Consider the following 12,500-nt stretch of genomic DNA (forward strand, 5'->3'; position numbering starts at 1 on the left):
CTGGGGCCTTGGTTACTCTGTAAGACAGACTGCAGTTAAGCACTGTACCTCTATATGCGTCACACTCGATAGGGAGGAAGTCCCCAAGACTGTGAGGGTGAGTGTGGGAAGGTGTTTGTGACTAAGCAGGATGTGTGTGCTGATGTCTCATCTTCATTGTCCCGCCCCAGTCACACTCCCATCATGCACCACTGTTGCGTGCCCTACTAAAGGAGGACTTAAGGCGTAGATATAGCCTATATATCTATCTATGTTTATATCCTTATCTGTATCTATAGATAGAGGGATTTTTTCTCTGTATTTTTTCACACAGTTCTAAAGCTGCACATTAGCCTGGCCTAGTTTTGCATGACTGTGTTGAGAAGCGTTGCTGCTCTTCCAGGGGGTCTAATCTGGCCGCATGTGAACATATGGCCACGCTACCCACACAGGGTTGAATGCACTGGGCATGCCTCAGTGACAGCCTCAGCTAGTTTTATGGCCGGACTTGAAAAGGTCCTTTTTACCGGGTACGATGGGGCTGGCCCACAGCAGCTGGCCAGAGCCATTGTTCGGCCGAGACTTAACGCGCAGCCTTCCAGTCGGCCATGACAGGTACATTGTCAGGCATGTTTAAGAAAATAAAAACCTGGAGTCGCCGCGGGGGCATGGCCGATGACTTCACACATCGATTAGCGCATTGTGGGGCATCGGCCGGCGGTGACAATGGGGTCTTTGAGACGCGGGCTGCGGCCCTAGCGCTCCTGAGTGGGGATGTGGCGGGCTCGTAAATGAGCCTAATCTGGAGCTCCTCCACAGCAGCCCCCTGAGAGAGAGAGCAGAAAACACCCCCACAGAAGACGTGACATCATTTTCACTTAATATCGCTTCTCGAGGATTAGGGGATCTTTAGAAAAAAAGCAGGCACTTGAATCACATTCAGATCTTTTTACTTCATGGAGGCGTTCCTCCAGCGTAGCTCAAAACAGATATTGGGCCACACTTGATCCGATTTAGATTTACTGAGCCCGTAGTCTTTCTCTTCCCTAGAGTGTGCCAAGAAGACGTAACCAGATTATTCTTGTACATTTTTAGGAGTGGTGTTAAGACCGGCCCCTGCATCCCAGTAAAAGATAGGGTGTAGTGTTTTACAACTGCTCCTGCGGGTTTTGAATGCCTGCTTCCCCAAAATAAACATCTTCAGGGTGGGATCCAAGAATCTGAATAATCCTGGAGAGGAGAACATTGAAACATGCACAGTTGTTGAATGTACACACAGTCTGTGTCTCTGGAATAAAAAAAAAAAGTCTTCTCTGGGTCTTTATTCAACTGAGCTCATTTAGGTCATTGTGTGGAATGATTCCGTTCACAGACTGCAGTCCTTCCCCACACATGTCGATGCGCTTACAGCTCCCCGCTGCTGTCGCTCTCACTGCTTCCTGCAGTGGCCTTACCATTACGGCCTGCTGCTCCAATCCTCTGGTGGGGAATTGTAAGAAGGCAATCTGCTAAATGAGGACACGGTGTCATTCATGGGGGGGGGGCTTGAGAGTGGATTGGAGCGGCAGGCGTACACCAATGGAAGTGGAATCCAAGCGTAGCGCAGGCTTGGGGAGGGCAGGCGCGCTTTGATGTGCTGTTTGTTTCCTGTGACTGGAGGCGCTCGCCGTGCTGTTGCTAATGGGCTGCAGACATCACCAGTGGTCCACAAGCGCAGAGGTGGGTGACGTCGCCGGCGCCTAATTACAAAGGGAGCTGGGGAGCGATCGTTTGTCAGCTGAATAACGGGAGGAATGGACTGGTCCTTGGGGCATACTGTAGCTGTCCAGCATGTTGCCTGAGTAATTTTTGCAGTGAGGCAGGGGGAGTTGGAGATCTTGCATAAAGACTAAAATGTGGAGCCATGTAAGGGAGGCGAAGTCCATTACGTCTGCTTGATGAAAGCCTGGCCCACCCAGAATCGACCCGCCCAAATGGCTTTACCATTGACTAACGATTGATCAAATTTGTGCGCTTCTGTGCATCCCCAGCCGACCGTCTGCCGAGGCCAGCACAACATTTTCCGCCTATCATGGCCAACTGACAGGATAAATAATAGAAATTATTATTAAAGATAATGTCCCCAGGTGACCTCATCCATATTGATTTGTGTCTATTTCTGTCCAGAGTGCAGTCATGAGCCGTGGAGTTAAATGGCAGAGTTTCAGAGTCCCATCTTGAGGGCAGATCAGGCCCAGTCTGAGCGGCGTGTCTTTAACTGCCCGCCGCGGTTTGAGGCGGCTGAAAACGAGCCTCGCTGCCCACAGACACTGAGTGCGGTCCAGCTCCAGCTCTGATGGAGCCTCCGTCTAAAGGAATCAACGGGCAGCACTCTGCGGTCTGGCCAGGAGCAACAGCGAGCGGCAGCCTCCGAAGGGGCAGCAATGGGGGGGGGGGGGGCTGATCTGTTTTTTTGGGATGAGGCCGGGCTGGTCACGGCTGTGAAAGTGTGACCGATCCCTGGGCAGCAGAGTCTGGATCAGCAGCTGTCACTGGAGCTTTTCCCCATGACTTCATTACGGTGGGTGTCAGTCCCCTGACCTCAGAACAGGTTCTCTCTCTCTATCTCTCTCTCTGTCTGGCTATCACTATTAGTCACACTTCCTCTATGTGTAATAGTTCTTGGGAACTGTGGTGTTGCGTTAGCTGTCCAGATTTGTGCTACTTATTTTGTCCTCTTTCTCTCTTGCATTACCTCTTTATCTCAGCCTCTCTCTCTCTCTCTCTCTCTCTCTCTCTTTCATGTCCTCTTCCCTTGAGGGCCCAAGTGACCTCAGAACAGCTCTGCAGCCCCCATCACGTCAGAATCTGTCATTATTCAGCCATCGTCCATTTTACTGTATGAGTTCATCGCTATAAAAACATTAGGGCTCTCTCAGAGTAGTGCTGTGTTTTTGATGCTTATGGCAAGGAGTCTCTTCCTCTCGGTTACCCAATGAGAGGCGGATTAAAGAGCTGGTTGATTGTGGGCTGTGGGCTTCCATGCAGATGTTTTGGCATGCCATCTAAAGGGGGAGGTATGCACTGAGAATGCTCGCGGCGACCTCGGCATCTGGAAAGATCTGGAAAGTTCTTTGAGTTCATGGGAGGACTGTTTTCCCCCTGACATCATTATCGCTGCTACCATTGTGGTCTGGCCAATCAACAGAGCTCAGAATAGCCAGAACTGACCCCACAACTTACCCTCTCATCAACCCTCAGCAAAGTCCACTGAGTCTTGGAGTGTAGTGGTCTATTGGTATTAGTGATATCGTTTTATCTAATAAGTAGTGTTTGTAGAAATTAAACATTTACCTTGTAGTTAACATTACACATTTTGAGAATTAACAAAGAATAATACTACAGACTCACCCTTTTTTTGTCAGTGAAACTGCAAACAAAGTTGAACCATCCTTTTTTAATATGTCATTTTTGCAAAACAAAATGTTTCACCATAACTGGGTTATTTGGCATTACAACTGAGTCAAGCCATCTAACTGCTCCAGTGTATCTCTGAGTATACACTCACACTCATCTTACACTTCAACTTACACGCATCGCTGGATGGCTGATCAAATGGAAAGACAGAAAACGCAGAAAACACTTTCAAATCCAACTATTCCTCACTCAAAATGCCCTCATATATCCAGCAAAATGAAACACTGCATTCAAAATATATACATCTCAAAAGCAAGCATATGCTTCACATTGTAAACACTTTTTTCATAGGCTAATACATTTTTGGATGTGCTATCACACTGTTGCTCTAAACCTTCTAGCTCTTCTGTGTTCTGAGTCAAAGTAATCTGGCAAGAGAAGTTGAAATATACATAGTAAACATGTAAGCAATATTAAAAACAAAAACATTTATTTTTCCAAATCATTTGCAAAAAATCCAAAGCAAAATACAACAACCACCACATAGTTGGACAGAAGCTAAACACATTTTTGACAAAGCTGATTTTTTCAAAGAAAGAAATGTTTGTGTGTGTGTGTGTGTGTTGGTGGGGGTGGACAGTTGGGTGTATATCTATGTAGAGGCCTATTACTCTGGCAATGATTGGTCAGTGTCCAGTAAATCAATGAGTGTTTGCACATGTGAGGAATGAGTTAGAATTCTAGTACTGTATTATCTATTATTCCTGCATATGCATAATAGACATAAACAGGGTTATAAAACACAAAATGTACAAACAATGCTATAACTTATTTCTAACTTTCTAACTAGGTTGGTGTGCCTTGCCACCAATTACAATGACTTCTTCCCTTCAGATGGTACTAACCAACCCACCTGGCTTAAGGATTATAAGGGAGCAATTGCAAAACTGTGACATTATACATGTACACAATGGCTTACCTGAGGTCTATTTGTAGTGCTAAGGTTAAGACTGATTGGTGTTCAGTTTTCTGTGTGTTTTCAGATATGTGTGTGTGTAGGTATTTCCAATTACCAGATGTTTTCCCTTTTGAATTTTGCCTTCAGCCTTTTGAATAGAAGTGTTTTGCCAATGATTACAAGAGATTTCAAGTGTCTGATATGAGAAACAGTGTGTTGTATTTTGCAAAGTGTGTTGCAGAATTGCAAAATTGCAAAGCAGAAAATGTGTTTATAAGGTTTGGTTACAATGTGTTTTGAAGCTTTGGTCTAAGCTAAGTCTTTAGTGTGTAAGCAATTGGCAAAACTGTAAGTATTAACTCTGTAAGAGATCAGGAATGACTTGTTACAAATGACATCCTACCTCACCTGTCAGTCACTGGGTGGAGAGGAGAGAGGGGGGGCTTACAGATTATCCTCCAGCAGAATGGGATTCTCCTGTCTACTCTTTAGATAGGTACAGGGTGCTGCTTTTCAACTGCAACAATGCAAAGCCGATCAGGACATGGTCGGTTATTGTCTTCCACTTCCTGTGTGTATTCTGCATAGGGGGGTTGGGGGGGTGATTATGTGTGTGTCTGTGTGTGTGTGTGTGTCTGTGTGTCTGTGTGTGTGTGTGTGTGTGTGTATGTGTGTTTATGTATGTGCGTGTGTATGTGATTTTGTTTGTGTGTGTGTGTGTGTGTGTGTGTGTGTGTGTTTGTGTGTGTGTGTGCATGTCTGTTAGTGTGTGTGTGTGTGTGCATGTATGTGTGTATATATATTTTTTGTGTGTGTTTGTGTTTGTGTGTGTGTGAGTATATGTAACAGACACCAGACACCTCTGTTTTGTTGTGTGGCGTTGCGTTATCGCTGGTGTAATGAGCTGGGAGGAAAAGTCTCATCTCACAGCATTCTGTGTGTAGCGTAGCACACTATGTGCAGTGGAATCCAGTCGCCTAGCAACGCAGCCCAGTGGATGGAGCAGTGTGTGTGTGTGTGTGTGTGTGTGTGTGTGTGTGTGTGTGTGTGTGTGTGTGTGTGTGTGTGTGTGTGTGTGTGTGTGATGGATGGGCATGAGTCAGGGTTGCCTGTTAGGGCCACTGCTGTGCCAGCCTCAGGAGCTTGTGGTGCGAGACAATGTGTGATTGTGTGTGTGTGTGTGTGTGTGTGTGTGTGTGTGTGTGTGTGTCCTTTATGGGCCTTACAGTGACAGGACATTTTTTTAGACGCCAACTAGTGACACCCTTTCCTCTGAAATGAGCCCATCTCTGAGTCATGCCATATGTGTATGTGTGTCATCATGGATGAGTTGTGTGTGTTGACTTTTCCCTCAGCCTAATGTCCAACCAGTGATCAGGCCTCCTTGTCGTGTGCTATGCAGACATATAGCTCACATTATGATCTTCCTCTGCATGTTGTACACAGGACTGCAGAAAGTGGAATTTTTTTTTCACTGTCAAGGTTAACCGCATCCTGCATAAAGAGGCTCGAGGTTGTCGCAGCTACGGCTCTCACCAAGATGCCGATGGTGGGCAGAGTGCAACACTTACGACCTGTGCAGTCTGCACGACCCCACAACAACAGCATGACTGGGTTTCCTCTGCTCTTTGGTCTGTGAGACGCCCCTGTTGTATTTCCACATTTACAGTCAATGTGGTATGCCAAACGCAGAGAGAAATTCAACTACTAGGGTTCCATGCAGGGCTGTAGTACTCGAGTCCGGTCTTGGACTCGAGTCCGGACTCGAGACCGTTTTTCTATGGTCTCGGACTTGTCTCGGACTCGCTAGTATTTGGACTTGGTCTTGTCTCGGTCTCGGCCACTGGTCTTGCCAAATATGGCTTTTGGTCTCGACCGAGTCCAGGTGTCTTTAGGGCCATCAAAATTAACGTGTTAATCGCCGCGATTCATTTTGAAATACATAATGCGTTACAAAATATTAACTCAATAGTGTTTACCTTTGTGGGGGGCTGATGTCACGTAACGGAAGCCGCAAAACCTAAAACCGCAAGCCTGAGAGTTTATTTTACTGTCTGTGGAGTTAGCTGAAGATAAAGAGGAACCAACATTTAGCCAAATAGTAGCTTTACTGCAAACTGCTTTTCACTATTGTTAGATAACGGTTACAATGTCAAAATGCACCAACTGCAACAGTTACATAAAGATGATACTTTTCGGCTCCTCTCCATTAAGATCCAACTTGAACGTATGCTACTCCATTTAATTAAGAGCGTCTGAACGCACACGAGAAGGAGAGAAAACGATTGGCAGGCTCCAGCTGGCTTGTCGTTGTTGATGATAATTGATATCTCCTTTTTAATATAAGAAACTTATAAAAGGAAGGCAACAAAGACGAGGTTAGAGGAGATTGCGGATTTATCCGATTTCCACTACTGACCAGTTATAAACATGTATGTAGGCTGCACTCACTGTGATTTGAAAAATGGACAAAAATATGAAGAGTTGTCTTTGCCTTTGTGTAATGGAACTGGTGAGTCTTGAAGTCTTCAATAATTTGTTTACATGAAGCACATATTATGCCGATTGAAACACATTCCATTCAGATAGCTAGGTGACTGGCTCAGGCTCATCATTCACTTTTAATTGCAAACAGAAAATGTCTAGCTAGCATCATGTCATTACATGCTTCTATTTCCAAAGGAATGAAAACTGTTTATACCAACTTAATATCATGCTTATCATTGTTAATATTGTACAATACATGTGGTACAAACAATATTAGAGCTTGTGGACTAGCTATAGGCTATATTTCAATGGAGCTGGTAAAAAAAAGATCATTATGAGAACGTGGCCACAATGGGCTTAAAGTAACAGTGCACCATTTACAAATGAGTTAAACAGCATCGTATGTGTAGTATTTCTTAAGAAATGAATACTTTAAAACACAATTACTGTGTCAGTATTATCATTTAAATAATATAAAAGTGTTTTACTTTTACCTTTGTGGTTACTCATTAATTTTGTGATTTATGTTGAAGCTTTAGTCTTTAGGAACTTTATAATTGCGGTTAATCGAGATGAATTCATTTCAAAATATATATTTTGAATCGTTTGACAGCCCTATAATAATATTGGAGAAGGGGAATGGCTACACTTACAAATCCTGGGTGTGTTCACACTGTTTTTGCTTTTAGATAATAATAATAATAACCCAAAATGATTGTCTTGATACTGTCATGCACAAGACTTTTTTTCCTATCCTGGACTCGGTCTTGACTCGGACTCGAACCTTTTTGGACTCGGTCTTGTCTTGGACTCGAACCTCTTTGGACTCGGTCTTGACTTGGTCTCGACTAGTCCTGGTCTTGGACTTGTCTTGGACTCGACAAAGGTGGTCTTGACTACAGCCCTGGTTCCATGTTTGAGGGTGAGAACGGTCACTGTTGGCAGAGAGAGGACATGTGGCACGCAGACTTTAACTTTATGTAACTGGATGCTTTTACTGACAGGAATACGGGCACTGGTAAGGGCTTGCACTTTTTTTTGTGTTTAATCGCTGACTCTTCCGTTTTCAGCCAGAAGAAAGTCTCATTTTCTTGCACTTCATTTACTGCTGTTCCCCACAGCTTGCCTCTCCACCCAAAGGCTTTACAGGGGATTAGATTGATCCACTAAATGTGTGATTTGAATGAGGTGGATCGCTGTGCTATTTCATTTAGTCAGGGGCTTATGTGCCGCAATGACATCCTGTAAGGCGTCTCTCTGTCTTCTCTCTCTCTCTCTCTCTCCCTCTCTCCCTCTCCCTCTCTCTCTCTCTCTTGCTGTCTCACATTCTCTCTTCCTCTTGGTCTTCCACGGCCTTTTTTCTGCTCTTCTTCTCCAGCTGTTGTAGTGAGGCCTAGCGTGAGGTGCGGGGCAGTGCCACAGGTATAGGCTGGACCAGATGGACCTCAGCTGACGAGAGCCGAAAGTTGAACCAAAGCAGCTGTGTTTGTCGTTCCGCACGCGCTCTGATAAGATGCTTTGCTTGGCGCTAGCCCTACAGCCTGCAGGCTTACCTCAGCGCAGGAAGGGAGGAAGCCACGGAAACCCAGCCGCCTTGGAGAACAATAGAATGCACTTCTGTGTTCCGGCCTGGCAGCATGCATTCACTGGGCTAGCAGGCGATACTGAGGCCTTCCTTTCTTGGGTGTGAATGACCTCCAAGACCTTGGAGTTAATTTAGAAATTTTGGATAAAAAAGATTTAAAGGCGCATGAACACACAAAGAACTGTGAAGACAGCAGGGGTGCAGTTTTAAGAGACATTTTATTTGTACATTGTACATCGGTACCACCACCACCAAAACAAATAAGTGCCAGTCATCTAGTCAGTTTCTTTGTGTTGGACATGTTTCCTCTGTGGCTAGATTGTTTGGGCAGCAGTATTGTCTGCAGTGTGGTCTCCTGGGGACAGCAGTGCCTTTGCTGCTGTGGGCCACTGTCCTTCACAGAACAGCACACACGTCTCCCCTCACATCTCACAGCTGACCTTGAGCCAGCCGGACGGACGTGTCAGTCAGTCCTGCCTCGAGCAACACCTCTGACAGCTGTGATCCATCGCTTTTAAGGGATTTGGAATAAAGCGAGTTGTGAATTCATTTGTTCTTATTCTGCTACACTTTGTGTAAGCCGCAGCAAAGCTCGTCATCTTCTCTAAGATCACTATTAGATCCTGGGATCCGTGTTGGATCAGATTGGAGAGATTAGGCGCAGGGCTGTTTGAAACAACAGGTGATGGAGTCTGGCTAATCCCATTGAGGCATTTAGTAGGCTGGTAATGGCTTTTGTCTGACCAGGCATCGGATGAATGGCCCAGTCAGCCGGCCAGCACCGCGGAGGAGGGAACGAGGCCCAAGCGTCCCGAGGGGGTCCATGGGAGCACGGGTGCGGAGGTCACGGGGTCAGGCAGCGGACACAGCTGCTTTATTTGCACAAGGTCAAGCATCGTGTCAGCAAACGGTTTTCTAAAATAATCATAAACGGCCATGTTCAGCTGTGCTATCCAAACACGGCAGCATGGATCCAGAGCTTAACCTCTGCTCTGGCTGATGTCGTCCAGACTACAGTGCACTACTAATGCCATTTGTTGGATCTGTTGTGTTTGCGTCTAGTTTTGTAACACACTCTGATCAGGGAGATTATAAAAGATGATCAAAATCAACCGTTAAGATTAGCATTTACAAGATCTGTGGCTAGAACAGCTAGACTGTACATACAGTACATAGGTAAACAGTCATTGAAACAATCAATTTGGGGAACCATGTGCTGGCATCATCTGTCAGTCAACAATAATCCTTGCTCTCATTTGTTATTGTGTGAAATCATGTCACTTCAGAGTGGAGGTTAGTTTAACCAGAAACAGTTCAGGAACTATTCAAGATCTTAACACAGAGTACTTTCACTCCACATTGTTATTTTGCCTTGTGTCTTTACAATTCCCCAAATGTCATTAGCATCCCATGGTCTGTTGTTGCTACACTGCTGCTGGTCTCTTGTGTGTGCTCCTCAGAAAACTCTGAGATGGAGAGAGGCAGAAAGGAAGAGAGGGAAGCCCACATAAAGAGAGAGACATTGAGCAGTAGGCACAGACAGTGAAGAGCTAGAGAAAGCTGGCCAGTAAAAGGGACTGACAGAGACAGAGCTGAGCGTGGCCAGTGCGCTAATCCCCCAAAGAGAGGCTATTAAGGAGAAGCTGTCCGGCAGCGGCCTGGAGGAGGCCGAGGCAGGGAGCTGGCAGCTACGCCTGCAGCCCAGCAGCTGCGCTCCTTCTCAGCCGCTCTGTTTGGGACACAGCCTGGCCAGAAGCACGCGGGCCCCATCGCCATCCCCAGTCAGCCAGCCAGCCAGGGAGCTAGCGATGAAGCGCGTGTGCTAGCCTGTGCAGGGCCTGGCAGCCCCTGACGCTGAGCCGCTCTGACACAATGGTGCCACCGCGGAGGCCCCGCCCAGCCCGCGGCCGGCCTGACTGACAGGCGAGCTGAGTGCCGGCGGCAGCGGCCTTCCTGGGCAGTGCGGGGCCACGCGGAGCTCAGGGTCGTGTTGTGATCCTGGAGGAGCCTGAGCGGAACGCAGCGGCTCAGAGCGAAGCTGCTTCCCAAGATTTCTGTAGAGACAAGAAGCAAGGGTATAGAGGGAGGAAGAGAGAGAGAGAGAGAGAGAGAGAGAGAGAGAGAGAGAGAGAGAGAGAGAGAGAGAGAGAGAGAGAGAGAGAGAGAGAGAGGATAGGGGTGGGGGTGGGAGTGAAACAGGGATGGGTAGGGTTAATGCCCTGGCTATATCTCACAGTCCCTAATCCCATCTTGAAAGGCGCCATTTCAACTCTTCAACTCTTATGCCTGGAGCAGCTCACTCACTGAAGGGATGCATATAGAAAGGTCACGCACAGCCAACAGCATCTCCAGCGTCGTGGAGAAGCGCATTAGCAACCAGTCCCTAGTGTCTCACTTGTGTCAAACCTATAGCCCTGCAGAAACACACACACGCACACACACAAGCACACACACACACGCACACGCACACGCACACGCACACGCACACGCACACACACACGCACACACACACACACACAATCTCCCTCAGAAAAAGCCCAGATCCTTGCACAAAGAGGAGGACTAAAGCACTAGGCATGAAGGCGCTGAGCTGAGCTGAGCGAAGCAATCTCCTCCTGCCTCTTAATTATGGAGCTCACAAGATGATCCTCCGAGCAGCGGCAGCGGCCGTGGCACAGGCAGCGGGCCTCCTGAGGGGCACGTGCTGCCACCCAGCACCGCAGCGTGCCTAATCGCCTCACCCACACACGCCCACACACACACACCCTCCAGCGATCACACTCCACAGCCCCAGGAGTGTACTTGGCCAGCGCAGCGTCACTGTCTTTATCATCATCACCGTCACCACCACCACCGCCACACCTGTGGGGGATTAGCGTGACGGAGGGGGCGGCTGTGGGGTCAGTGGATCCTCTGTTTGGGGATGAGAGGGGTGGGGTCAGCGCTGATGTCTGTTTGGGGATGAGAGGGGTGGGGTCAGCGCTGATGTCTGTTTGGGGAGGAGAGGGGGTGGGGTCAGCACTGAGGTGCGGTCAGGCCCTGTGATGGTGATGTGGTGGGGCTTGTGATCCCCACTTAAAAAAGTGCTCTATAAAGCTGCCCTGAGCTTGAGGACACTTACACAAGCTGATGAGCGAGTGCCTTAACGGGGGGGGGGGGGGGGGGGTCTTTTTCTTATGAAAGAATGTCTCTCTCTGGAGGCAGAGGGCTTTGGGGAGGAGTTGTAGGAAGGCCGAGTGTCCGGCCCATCCGGTGGACTACAGTGGTCAGAGGGAGGATAGGGTCAGGCCGCGTTCAGGCCTTTTTTGTGTGCCAGTGTTTCCCTGAGCCTCTGCCAGGCGACCCCCATTTGCAACCATGGCAACGTGCCAGTGACACACACAACACACAACACACACACAGTCTCACACACACAGTCTCACACACACAGTCACTCACTCACACCAGCAGCATCAGCCGTCCTGTCAGAACAAGTGGCCCTCTCAGATGGCCTCTCAGTGGGAGCTGTCAGGGCCGGACGCTGCTGCTCTCCAGCACTTCCTCCCAAAGAACACAATTATACGCCGGCTCTGTGGGACGTGCTGAGAGCCGGGGAGGACAGCACTGTGGGCGGCCACTGGGGCCGGCACGGGGGGTACGGACGTGTACCCTTCCATTTTTAAAACGCGCCACTGTGTGTGTGTGTGTGTTTTGTGCGCGGCGGAGATCAGAAAATAATTACCACGATCTGTGTCAGGAGGAAGCCAGTGTGATTGTGTATAATCCCAGTCTGTCCTTGCCTCGCAGCTGCTGTCGCGATAATTGAAGCACCACGGCAACCGTACACAGACACACACACACACACGGGCACACACACACTCTTTACTAACACACACACACACACACACACACACACACACACACACACACACACACACACACACACACACACACACACACTGGTAGTCTCTCTCTTCATCTGTTTATCTCGATCAGACATACATTGGCATTCCCCTCCCCTCCCCCATCCCACAGCCCTGTGCTGATTTGCGTCAGGGTTAGGCCATAATGATGCCACTGCTCCCCTACTCCACTGCTCCACTGCTCCCCTGCTCC

The 12,500-nt window shown here is 48.0% G+C and overlaps 1 protein-coding gene across 4 annotated transcripts in view; it reads left to right on the forward strand.

Annotated features, from left to right (window-relative positions):
- Positions 1–12,500, forward strand: part of fynb (FYN proto-oncogene, Src family tyrosine kinase b) — a 57,987-nt gene that overhangs the window by 18,714 nt on the left and 26,773 nt on the right. Inside the window, exon 1 of one of the 4 annotated variants that reach the window (XM_042094619.1) lies at positions 7,733–7,838. The exons of the other annotated variants lie outside the window; for them this stretch is intronic. The gene's annotated coding sequence lies outside the window, so the exon portion shown is untranslated. Of the gene's footprint in view, positions 1–7,732; positions 7,839–12,500 lie in introns of those variants that run through there. 4 annotated transcript variants of the gene reach the window in all.

The sequence above is a fragment of the Alosa sapidissima genome, chromosome 6 (assembly GCF_018492685.1).
Source record: "Alosa sapidissima isolate fAloSap1 chromosome 6, fAloSap1.pri, whole genome shotgun sequence".
In the NCBI taxonomy this organism is placed as follows: domain Eukaryota; kingdom Metazoa; phylum Chordata; class Actinopteri; order Clupeiformes; family Clupeidae; genus Alosa; species Alosa sapidissima.